This window comes from Pongo pygmaeus, chromosome 18, assembly GCF_028885625.2.
Source record: "Pongo pygmaeus isolate AG05252 chromosome 18, NHGRI_mPonPyg2-v2.0_pri, whole genome shotgun sequence".
NCBI lineage: Eukaryota > Metazoa > Chordata > Mammalia > Primates > Hominidae > Pongo > Pongo pygmaeus.
The window spans coordinates 5,767,672-5,776,097 of NC_072391.2; the positions used below are offsets into that span (position 1 = coordinate 5,767,672).

Here is an 8,426-nt window from a genome sequence, read left to right on the forward strand (position 1 = left end):
TGCTTCTACTCTCTCCCCATTACTGCATGTCCAAATCCTTCCCTTATTACAAGACTTAGTTCAAATGTTGCCTCTTAACTAAGCCTTCCCTGCTAACCCCAAATATTAATAGAATTGGTCTCTCCCTTCTCTGATGTCTCAAAACATGTTGTGTGTTTCTCTTTTACTGTATTTATTACAAACTCCCTTATAAATCAAGATAGTGACTCCCAGACAAATTACCAAAAGAGTATAAAAGAAGTCTTCTTTGAGTGTGAAATATCTCATGGAATATAGCATATGACCTCTTCACGAAGAAACTACTGGGAGAGAAGAAGACAAGCTGGAAGAGGCCAGGGAAAGGGGGTTAGTACAAAGCACAATAAGGCTGGGCTCATACAGTGGTTCACACCTGTAATCCCAGCACTTTGGGAGGCCGAGGCCAGCGGATCACGAAGTCAGGAGATCGAGACCATCCTGGCTAACACGGTGAAACCCTGTCTCTACTAAAAATACAAAAAAGTTAGCCAAGCATGGAGGTGGGCACCTGTAGTCCCAGCTACTCAGGAGGCTGAGGCAGGAGAATGGCGTGAACCCGGGAGGCAGTGCTTGCAGTGAGCCGAGATCACACCACTGCACTGAAGCCTGGGTGACAGAGCAAGACTCCATCTCAAAAAAAAAAAAAAAAAAAAGAAACACAATGAAATGTCAGTGGATGTGTGCCTATAATTTCTAAGGGAAATAGAGTATAATCCAAGAATTTTATAGCCAGCTAAATTATTGCCCAATCAAAATAGGCAAAAGACACTATCACATGTTCAAGAACTTACAGAATACAGTATTTCTGAGCTCTTTTTTTAAAAAAAAGCCTTCATAATAAAATTTAGTCAGCCAAGAAATTAAAAAATAAGCAACTTGTGAATTGAATGACCATGACAAAAGGCTAGTGATGAGAGCTGAATCCATTTAAAAATAGGACTATGATTGCAGAACAGAAAGAAATGGTTGTCAACCTTAACAACATAAAACAACCTAAAAATAACTAATTTCCAGGGGTAAAGGGAGAGACTGTAGGAAGTAGAAGTGGTAATGCCCTTTATTAAGTCAGTTAATCAGGTCTAAAATTGAAACTTGGTTTTAAATATATAACTTCTTGTTTATTTTCCTCCCTAACTACCTGAGGATCAACCACCATGATGAGCGACACAGGAACTACCTGGACCAGGAAGTTCATGACCAATAAACCGCTCCAGAGGAAACAAATGATCACCAAAGTCCTTCACCCCGGGAAGGCAACAACATGTAGAAGACCACAATGGATGTCATCTTCATATTAATAGTTGGACTCAGAACCCACTTTGGTGGTGGTTAAACAATGGGCTTTGGCATGCTATCGGGTTCTTTGAATTATGCAAAGAAAAATGAACTGAAACATAGACTTGCAAGACACGGCTGGCATGAGAAGAAGACGACCTCAAGAAAACAGCAAAAGGAATGCAAGGGCAGAATGAAGTCAAGAGGCTGCAAGGCCAATGTCAGTGCTGGCAAAAAGGAAAAGGAGTAAAGATTTTGCAATGACTTTATTTGCAGTGACTGTACGAATTTTTCATGAGATGGTCAACCAACTGTAAAGACTTCTACATATATATAAAACATCTTAAAGTTTTTCATCATCTTTGATTTCTTAGATGTTCTAGAAACTGATTTTTGGTAAGAAAAAAACTACATTTATTTGAGTTGACCAGTTCCTTCAGTTTCACTTCCACTTCTTTTTCTTCTGATAAATTTAAACAGCATTCAATTTGCTACTTCTTGTTTTTAAAATCTCATTTTGTGTGATCGCTGTTCACTTAATATTAAGGAGGTTTATTTCTTGAGGTCATGAGATTTGACGTGACTTCTCTCCCTTTTTGTACTTTTCAGTATCCATTAATTTTTTTGAGACAATGTCACCAATGTCCTTCATATTAATATTTGGACTCAGAACCCATTTTGGTGGTGGTTAAACAATCATCACCCTCATTGGAGTGCAGTGGTACGATCTCAGCTCACCAAACCTCCGCCTCCCAGGCTTAAGCGATTCTCCTGCCTCAGCCTCCCCAGTAGCTGGGATTACAGGCACGCACCACTACCGCCTGGCTAATTTTTGTATTTTTAGTAGAGATGGGGTTTCACCTTGTTGGCCAGGCTGGTCTTGAACTCCTGACCTCAAATGATCCACCTGCCTTGGCCTCCCAAAGTGCTAGGATTACAGGCACGAGCCACCGTGCCCAGCCTTTTCTGTATTAAATTTTTAAAAACACAACATTTAAAATAAATCATTCTTTTTGAATCTGCTTTGTATTATAGGTATCCAAATACTCACCTATTCTCTCTTATGTAATGACAGACTTGTTGAAATGTCATTTCATTTTGTGGCTCCAGCCCCAGGGATTCTGACTCTGATTCTAAAGGGTCTGCAAGCAGAATGAGCAAGCCGCCTGGATGATTTTCTTACAGGTGTTTTAAGGGCAGGAGTTGGAGACACCCTGATGCAAAAGAAAGAACCCTCAAGGAAGTCGGCCGTACATGTATTTTCCTTCCTAGCACTGGAAATGACAGAAAGATTATCCAATCAGTACCACTCATAGCACCTGATTATATGTGTATGAGGAATTCAGAAATGGTTTGATCAAGGCTGAAGACCTAAAAAGAGGCTCTTCTCGGACGCCAAGTCCCCGTCTCATGCGTGGTTGAGTTAGCAGAAACTGAGGATGATGCTTCTTCCTCCAGCATTGGTATCCCTTGGATTTTGTTCAGTAGATGAAGTACCTCCATCCCCCAACATCCCCAAGCTCAATCCCAGTTTCCTCACATACACTTTTTTTTTTTTTTTTTTGAGATGGAGTCTCGCTCTGTCACCCAGGCTGGAGTGCAGTGCAGTGGTGCAACCTCAGCTCACTGCAACATACACCTCCCAGGTTCAAGTGATTCCCCTGCCTCAGCCTCCCAAGTAGCTGGGATTATAGGCATGCACCATCATGCCTGGCTAATTTTTGTATTTTTAGTACAGACAGGGTTTCCCCACGTTGGCCAGGCTGGTCTCAAACTCCTGGCCTCAAGTGATCTGACCACCTCAGCCTTCCAAATGCTAAGATTACAGGTGTGAGCCACCGTGCCCAGCCTCCTCACTTACACTTTTACAGAAGATCTGATCACACCCACTCCGCAGAAGTCAGAATGGCCTCCACGTGGTGTTAAACGGGAGTGAAAACTTGAGTTCAATCAACTGAGGGTGACACAGAAACATGTCCCCCAAAATGCTTTTGGCAGCTCTGCTGATCCATAACCTGGCTCCATTTCAGGGCAACACCTCCACTTAAGCTGCACTGGCTTCCACTAGAGTAAATCGCATTAACTCATGGTAAACATAACTGAAGGGCAAAAAGATTCCTTTTAAAATGATTTTTGTCTCTCACTTACCAACACACGCTGGCCTCCCTAGAGCCTGACTCCATTCGGCACCTGTTCCACTGAGCACCCACTGAAAGCTCAGCTCATGAGCTGAGAGGACCCAGACATCAAAGAGTTTACAATCCAAGGAAAGAACACACCTGAATACAAGTGATGACAATACAAGACAGAGTCAAAGAGGCCAACTTGAAGTTTCGGCAGATTAGCACCAAAGACTAATTCCCAACCCAGCTCCCAGAGCCAGAGCCAGAGCCAGAGCCAGGCTAGCTGCATGAGCTCAGCTGGGAGCTTTTGCAAACATAGGTCCTAGCTGAGCCCCTAATCATCAGACTGGGAGTCACTGGGAGTGAGTTCCAGGAATTGGTTAATAAGCACCCACACACATGATTCTGATGTTTTTAAGGGTTGTAGAAACATGGAACTATGGAAAACACTAAAAAAAAAGGCACTAAATAAACCTATAAATATTCACTACCATCCCAGGCATCATGAGGACGCTCCACGTGCCCTATTTACAATACTTAGAATAACCTGCAAGGGAAGCATTCATTCATGACGATGGGCTTTATTGGGATCAGAACCAGCCCTGGGAATGCTTGAACCTGCGCTTAAAGTCACCCCTCCTCCCCACAGGAGGGGGCTCACATTAAGGAGCAGGGGCCAGATGGGAATTGGGGTGTCGTTTTATTATGAGACCGCAGTGACAGACTTTTTTTTTTCCCAGAGTCTCATTCTTGCCACCCAGGCTGGTGTGCAGTGGTGCAATCTCAGCTCATTGCAACTTCCACTTCCCTGGTTCAAGTGATTCTCCAGCCTCAGCCTCCCGAGTAGCAGGGACTATAGGCGCCTGCCACCACACCTGGCTAATTTTTGTATTTTTAAAAGAGACAGGGTTTCACCATGTTGGTCAGGATGGTCTTGAGCTCTTGACCTCACGATCCGCCTACCTTGGCCTCCCAAAGTGCTGGGATTACAAGTGGGAGCCACCACGCCTAGCCTGAGACTTTCAAGTAAAGCCACAATGGACCACAGAGCTTAGACATCAGAGCTAATATGGAATCTCTGTCATTAAGTCTTGAGATCTTATTATCTTTACTCAAAGAAAAAATAATCACAATTGACCTTGTGAGGACAAGACATCTGAATGTAAACTTGATCTTAGAGGATATTAAGGAATTACTGGTAATTTGATTGGGTATGACAATGACCATATAAAAAATGCCATCACGTTTTTAGAGGGAAAGTAAATTACGTAGGGGAGAATATCATGATGCAATGACATAACTACTGTAAACTATTTTTCAAATACTTCAGAAAAACAAATGGAGTAAATATTGCAAATGTTAATAGTTTTTAAACCTATGTGATGGGTATATGATAGCTCATTAAACCGGTCTATTTTTATGTGTATTAAAAATTTTTCATAATAATAATAAAAAGAAAACCTTGGCCAGGCACAGCATCTCATGCCTGTAATCCCAGCACTTTGGAAGGCCGAGGTGGATGGAGGACTGCTTGAGCCCAGGAGTTTGAGGCCGGCCTAGGCAACATGGTGAAACCTCATCTCCACAAAAAATAGACAAATTAGTCAGGCATGGTGGTGTGCACCTGCAGTCCCAGCTACTCAGGAGGCTGAGGTGGGAGGATCACCTGAGCCCAGAAGGTCAAGGCTGCAGTGAGCCAAGGTCATGCCACTGCACTCCAGCACTCCAGGGTGACAGACCCTGTCTCAAACAAACAAACAAGCAAACAAAAACCCTCTTGATCCCATTTCCCCAAAAAATGATTTTTTTGAGATCTTACCATCTCCTGCCACGGTGCAGAGTACAGGAAATCAAGACAAAGTACAGCACACAAGGGATAAGGAGGGAGGGAAGCGTGGGGGAGGCTGACACTGTGGACTCTCCCAGCTCAGTCGACCCATGCACCTGCTTCATGGAAGAAAGGAAAGAAGATGAGTCATGCCTTTAACACAAAGTGACCTTCCTCACTAGTAAATGTGCCTCCAGAAGTGTCCAAGAACTCAGTGCCAGAGCCAGGCTGGCTGCATGAGAATCACCAGGGAACTTTTGCAAACATAGGCCCCTACTGGGTCCAAATGTATTTATCTCTTGAAGAGGAGGAGAGAGACAGAACAAGGAAAAGGATGGGAAGAAACCAGCCTTGTGCACAGAAGGATGCTGGGATTCCTCCTGCACGTTTAGTGCAATGCATCCAATTTCACAAGGTCACAGAAGCTCAGAGAGGTAAACCTGCCCAAGTTCTCATAATTTGTAACTGGCAAAACGTGCCCAAATCTCTGTCTCTAGAGATATTTCCACCTGCTTCAACTCTGGACCTGTCTTAGTTGTAAAGATGACAGATTCCACTCATCACTCACTTTTGTTTGCAGGTATTGCCTAAGGTCCCTTGTGAATATTTAGGTCAGGGCTGTTTTTTTGAGATTTCTGTTTGTTTGTTTGTTTCTTGTTTTTTTTACAAAGCAATCTTGTGGAAAGAACCCAAAGTGGCTCCCCCATTTAAGACCCTGTAAACAGGGAGACCAGAGTCTAGAGTCCTAGTCTGGTTTCCACATCTTCCTTAGATTTCCCTGTGTGTAAAATCCAACAACAATCTTTGACAAATTGCCTCCCCTAGAGGACAGATGGAGGAAGTGTTAACTTTGTTTTTTTTTTTTTTTTTCTTTTTTCCGACAGAGCCTCGATCTGTCACCCAGGCTGGAGTGCAGGGGTGCCATCTCGGCTCACTGCAACCTCTGCCTCCTCAGCTCAAATGATTCTTGTGCCTCAGCCTCCCGAGTAGCTGGGACTACAGGCAGATGCCACCACACCTAGCTAATTTTTGTATTTTTAGTAGAGATTGGGTTTCACATATTGGCCAGGCTGGTATCGAACCCCTGGCCTCAAGTGATCCACCCCCTTCAGCCTCTCAAAGTGCTAGGACTACAGGCATGAGCCACCATGCCCAGCCACTTTGCTATTTGATTTTAATAGACAGCTTCGAGGTCCAGTGTGAGTTCACAGATTAGGGAAAATCACAGGCAAAGAAGAATACTTTGCATTCAAATAGTAGAATGTTTTCATTTTCAAAGAGCTCTCACCTGCCATCTAATCTTGTCTTCCTAGGAGTCCTGGGGGAAAAGCAGATGTGGTTTCCAATCCCACTTTCCAGAAGAGGAGACTGAGGCAGAGGCTTTGCAGATACACAGAGGACATGTGAGGACAGGTGAAGGTCATGATCATTGTCAGTCCCCTCCCTCAACTTGACATTCCCAGATCTGGTGGACTTCCAGCCAGAGGAGACAGAAGGACTGGATCACTCAACTCTGCCATGGGTGCCGGGACCCAATTTTTCCCTGGCAACTCAGTCACATCCTGTCTGGGATCTCCAACTACTACCCTCCCACAAGTCTCAGCTAAAACAGCAATTCAATGCGGAACTTTTTTCTGAGGCTCCAGGATTGGGCCAGGCCCTCTCCATGGCTCTCTGCACTTCCCCTACTGCAGAACTTAGCACCCGTATGTCACTACTTGTTCAAACATGTGTCTTTTGTATGCTCTCCACGTTATCTGCAGCATCTGCCAAAAATAATAACGAACGGTAAAACCTAATCTCGATTGAGTGTCGATGATGCACTTTTAATGTGACATCTTATTTAATCCTCACTATGTCTGCAAGAGTAGATGCTATTAATAGCCAATTTTCAGATAAGAAAATCAAAGCACAGTTTCTATAACTTACCCAAGCAGCTAGCTAGGAGGCAGCTCAGTTTGAGCCCAGGGAATCAGATTCCAGACACCATGTTCTCAATTACTAAAGCAGATACCTCCCCAGAATCTAGTAGGTGGTTAGTGAGTCTTTGTGGAATAAATGAACAGAAGGACAAGCAGATGGATGGATACACAGGTGGATGGGTGGATAGATGGGTGGATGGAAAGATGGGTGGGTGGGAAGTTGGATGAATGAATGGATGGTTGAGTAGGTGAAGGGATGGCTGAGTGGGTGGAGAAATGGATGAGTGGGTCAATGGGTGGAGGGATAGATAAATGGATGGACGGGTGGGTGGAAAGATGGGTGAATGAGTGAATGGGTGGATAGATTCATGGGTGAGTGTATGGATAGATGGGTTGGTGGGTGGGTAGGTGGATGATAGCTGGGTGCATAAGAGAGTGGGTTGGATGGATAGATGGGTGGGTGGGTGGATAGATGGGTAGGTGGATGGATGGATGTATGCATGTCTGGATGGATGGATGGATGGATGGATGGACAGAAGGGTGGACGGATGGACAGACAGATGAACAGATGGACTTGAGCATTTATTCGGGGTCCTCCAAAGAATTGAGTGATTTCCCTATGGTGTGTCCTCACCTGCAGGTGGGTGGGCAAGGGGGCTTACCTCTGTAATACTCATGATTATGGGTAGTGCTCTGCCTTAGTCGCCACTCTCAGAACACTTTATTGACTAGGAAAGTCAAAACTGGCATTGATAACTAATGCAAGTTACAGCTATAACTAACAGAAGGTGTTGAGTGATGACAGCTGGGCAACCAACAATCAGTAACTTGGCTGTGTTATGTTACTGCCATGCTGGGCAGGCAGAGCCAGGGTTTCCTTAATCCCTCCATCACATTAAGAATGCTTCTCAAGATTTCCCCAACCATGGGGACAGGGATCTTATCAAATACTTGCAGTTCACCCCAAAAGTCTCACCCTCTTCCTTCCACCTGCAGATGACCTTCGGCTCAAAGACATTTCCAGTCCTCCAGGTCAGCCCTTCTTCCAGCCTTTGAATTAACCCTGATGACCGCCTGCCCATTGGGTATCTTCACCTTTCATCACACGGCCTTTTCCAAGACTATCCTTCAATCCAGCCCTCACTAAACGCTGGAACTGTTGTTGACAAAATCCAGAGGGGATGCAGGTGGGAAGCAGGCTGTAGTAATGGGGAAAATTTCTAAGCAATCTCGAACACAGAAAAGAAACTGAACAGGTAA

The 8,426-nt window shown here is 44.4% G+C and overlaps 1 long non-coding RNA gene and 1 pseudogene across 1 annotated transcript in view; both read left to right on the forward strand.

Annotated features, from left to right (window-relative positions):
• Nucleotides 1–7,009, forward strand: part of LOC134738571 (uncharacterized) — a 106,272-nt gene extending 99,263 nt beyond the window's left edge. Inside the window, exon 3 of the long non-coding RNA XR_010124378.1 lies at nt 6,558–7,009. This is a non-coding gene — a long non-coding RNA (uncharacterized LOC134738571). The remainder of the gene's footprint in view (nt 1–6,557) is intronic.
• Nucleotides 1,176–1,684, forward strand: LOC129026396 (small ribosomal subunit protein eS24-like; annotated as a pseudogene).
• Nucleotides 7,010–8,426: the final 1,417 nt, after the last annotated feature.